Source organism: Colobus angolensis, unplaced genomic scaffold (genome assembly GCF_000951035.1).
Source record: "Colobus angolensis palliatus isolate OR3802 unplaced genomic scaffold, Cang.pa_1.0 Scaffold278, whole genome shotgun sequence".
Taxonomy (NCBI): domain Eukaryota; kingdom Metazoa; phylum Chordata; class Mammalia; order Primates; family Cercopithecidae; genus Colobus; species Colobus angolensis.
Genome location: NW_012116021.1, coordinates 3,403,573 through 3,407,864, shown reverse-complemented (window position 1 = coordinate 3,407,864; position 4,292 = coordinate 3,403,573).

Here is a 4,292-nt window from a genome sequence, read left to right as displayed (position 1 = left end):
ACAACAACAACAAGAGAAGAAGAAGAAGGAAAGAAGAAGAAGAAGAAGAAGAAGAAGAAGAAGAAGAAGAAGAAGAAGAAGAAGAAGAAGAAGAAGAAGAAGAAGAAGAAGAAGAGAAAAGGAGGAGGAGAAGGAGAAAGCCCCACTTCTGCTGCATAGTGTTTAAAAGAATACTCAGATCAAACGGTCTGGGTCAGAATTCCACTCAATTGTTCAGTATTTATGACATTAGGCTTAATTCTCAAAGTATAAAATTGGAGCTAGAGCAAAATCTTTACAGAATTTCCAAATTTTTCTTCATGGAATGTTCAACAAATGTCTGAAAAAATTAAAATAATAGCTATCTGTTCTTTGTCGATTATAGGATAGACACCATGCAGTATGCTTTATATAGAAGATCTCTTTTAATCTTTACAGAAACTCCACAAAACAATGATTGTTATCACATTTTAAAGGTGAGGAAACTGAAGATCAAGGAGATGTTAAATCACATGCCTGAGGTAGTGTTCCTAGTTTTGGAGATGTCATCTAGAATATGAAGAGTCAGAGTCTCACCTTTGTGTCCTCAACTATTATACCAGACTGCTAAGCTACATCATGGCAACATCAATGAGTTCAAGTGGGCTTGGTTTCTAATAATAAAGCATTCATCATGCCATAGCTAAGTTTCTTGAACAGGCTCACATCTTATCCAATGTTTATGATAGTTCTCAATAATTTTTTATTGATGGTTTCAATAAAAAAATCATTTATATTATACACAGAAGCAGCTAATCAATTAACTGTGTAGTTTTTGATGTTAATTTATTATTTACAAAGTACTGTCAAATAAAGTTATTTTAAATGGAAATTAAATGCTTATTTAAGTTAAGATAGAGAGACAAAATGACTTATCCACACTTACCCAGCTTAATCTTATACAATCAAGACTTGCATCTGGTTCTTCTGATAGTTATTAAAACTAGCCCTGAGGAACAATGACATAATTAGTAAAATGAGGTAATTTTGTGAATTATTTCAGAAACAAATTCTGGTCTTAAAAACATCTTATTACAAAAAGAAATGTAAGCAAAACACCTGCAAATTTTACAAACTTACTTTAGGCAGATGCTTTTCTTCCCTATAAGGGTATGAAATTCAAATCAATATAAAAAATTCTGGAAACTTTCACTTGGATTTTAAAAGTAAGTAGTAGATGTGTTTCTTGGTTTTAAGTATAGAAATGTGTGGTGTCAAAAGAGATTGTATCTCAGAGAATACTCTAACCATTAGTTTTCACCTTTGGTGAATAGAAATCAGAAAAACAAACCAAGTCCATAGAAACAGCAGAGAATATTCACATTGGTTATGCTTCCATTCAGATATTCCAAACCTGTTAAGAAACAAACAAAAACCTGTACTCTGGCTGGTTTATTTGTTTACCATAGGGAAATGGGTTTGCCATTGTAAAACTCCTTCACCTGTTTATTGGAGTTGAACATGTAAATAAATATGTTGTAGATAATGGAATCTTAGAGTCTTACCTTTAGTGAAAATATTTATAAATAATTGGCAGGGGGCAGTTCTAGCATGAATCCTTTGACGTTGATTTGGAATCAAACCTATCAGTATGACCTCATTTTATAGATAGATACATGGATAGATAAAAACACACAGAAATGAGTATGATATGTGTATAAACATGATGCATCCACTAGCAGTCATACATTTATTTCCTAGTTCTGTCTCCTGAGAGGGCCTTGACATGGTGGCACCCCACTAGCAATGTGCATATACAGTGCTCACATTTTGGTTACTAAATCTCATTCTTCAAAAAACAAACTAGGACTCTTTGAAGAATTGGTGATTTCATGGCTGGGGCAGGGGAAACTCAGAATGAACCTGGACCATATGGTGGTGCCAAAAAGTAATAAAAAAGGGTAGATAAAAAGGAAATAGGAGTGAACCTTAAAGAACTTTAAAATATGGGATAATTTGAGGAAGAAACTGAATAATGATAGCATTGGATTGTAAAAAAAAAAAAAAAAAAATCCATGAGTCTGGACTGTATAAAGTAATACAATAAATAAATATGTGGGGAAAATTGACAGATCTTCCTTACAAATGAATTCCAAATAGTAAATGCAAAACATCATAGTAATAAATCACAGTATTCTGTCCAAATATTTATCTATTTCAAAGAAAAACATAGTAACTTTATTGTTTCTTTTATACAAACCTGGCCAAAACCACATTAATCAGACAATGAGTTATATTACCAGTAATAAGACATTGATATTACATACCTCTTGATATGATGTGAGTGAAAGGCACGTTACCTTTGTGGTATTCTTCCCAAAAATCCATATGATTAATCTAGTCATGAGAAAAGATCAGACAGGCTTAAATCGAGGGACATTCTACAAAATACCTGACTACTACTCTTCAAATGTGTCAGGGTCATGATAGATTAAAAAATACAGAGAAATTGTCACAGACTGGTGGAGACTAAAGAGATATGCCAAGTAAATGCAATGTGGGATCCTGTAAGGGAAGAAAAGAATATTAGTGGGAAAACTGTTGATATCTTAATAATGTTTGTGAGTTTAGGTAGTACATTAATCTCACTATTTTGATCATCATGCCATGGTTATGTAAGATACTTCCGTTAGGGAAGCTGAGTGAAGAATATATGAAAAATATGTACCATTTTTGAAACTTTTCTGTAAGTTTATCTAAAATCTGCTTAAAAAGTTAAATAAAAAAGTAACACGCATTGTAAATCTTCCCCATTAAGTGAGGACAGAGGAATTTGAAAGCCCTGGAATGAGAAAAAGGAAGAATAAGCATGAGGAAAACCCAGCGAATTTTCAGTGATATTTCATGCTTTATTTCAAGTTGTTTCCTTTTGACAAATTTATCGTAGTGCAATTTAGCTGGTGCAAGTTGAATTCTGAGAGACGCATTCTCTAAGATAGAGACCAATGTGCAAGGTGCTTATTTAGGGCTTTTAGAAGTTATGGAAAGGATGGAAAAGAAAGGAGATTGGGCATAAGAAGAAGTTAGACAGTGATATAGTCTCAACAATGACCTCCAAGATCTCAAAGCTGACCTACAGAAAGTCCTAAAGCTAGGAAAGCCCTTCAAAGTTGTCCTAAGTTGGGACAAGGGTGTCAGGCCCTTATACCCCTGCTCATCAGTTGTTGGATGCTGCTTGCTTCTTGGGCAAGGCAGTTTTCCTCAGCAGAGACCATCCTCCAGGAGGATGACATTTAAAGCCATCCTATGGCAGCACTGTCATCAGCTGGGGAGTAAGTTCCTCATTTCTGAAAGGGGGCGTGGGTGACTATCACAGCATCCACCACATTAGCCAACCCTAGCCATTAAGTAACATAGGCTATTCACAACAAATGTGTTTGTAGTGATGTTTGTGAGAGTGAAAAATAATTAAAAAATTTAAAATATCTATATCACATGCTTGGAGTAATGCAGGGTGGTAGAAAGGGAGCAGATGTTTGATGTGGATGGAAAAAGGGAGAAACGACATGATAGGAGACAGGGAACCTCATTCTCCAAGAGTTTTTACACATTCTGAGGCAGAGATGAAACCAAAAGGTGTGAATAAGCTCAGGACAGTTTATTTGTTTATAGAGGAAAAGGTGACCCTCTAAGAATGTTGAAAACCCTGAGGGGCAGGAAAGTGGCACACAATCAGATTATATAAATTTAATAAGAATAACAGTGTGGTAGGCAGAATGATGTCCCAGCTCCCTACATTTCAAAGATATCCTCCTCCTAATCCTTGGAACCTATGAATATGTTAGGTTACATAGTAATGAGAAACTAGGTTTCAGATAGGTTCTTCACTAATACATTGGCCTCAAATTAGGAAGATTATCTTGTGTTATTTGGGGGCCCAATGTAATCACAAGGGCCCTTAAAAGTAGAAGAGGAAGGCAGAAGATGAAAGTCAGACGAAGATGTGACTATGGAAGAATGATAAGAGGGGTGCAAATTTACTGGCATTAAAGATGGAATAGTGAGGCCATTAACCAAGGAATGTAGGCAGCCACTGCAAGCTGGAAGAGGCAGGGAAATTCTTGCCTAGAGGCTACAGAAAGGAATGCAGACCTGCTCATACATTGATTTTAGTCAATGATAACTATGTCAGACTTCCAGCCTGGAGAAATGTAAAATATTCAATTTGTGTTAAGACACTAAGTTTGTGGTAATTTATTGCAGCAGCAATAGAAAACTATTAGAAATGATTTGGATTCCAGACTTCCCTTTTTAAGTCTCTATGTCTGGTGGAG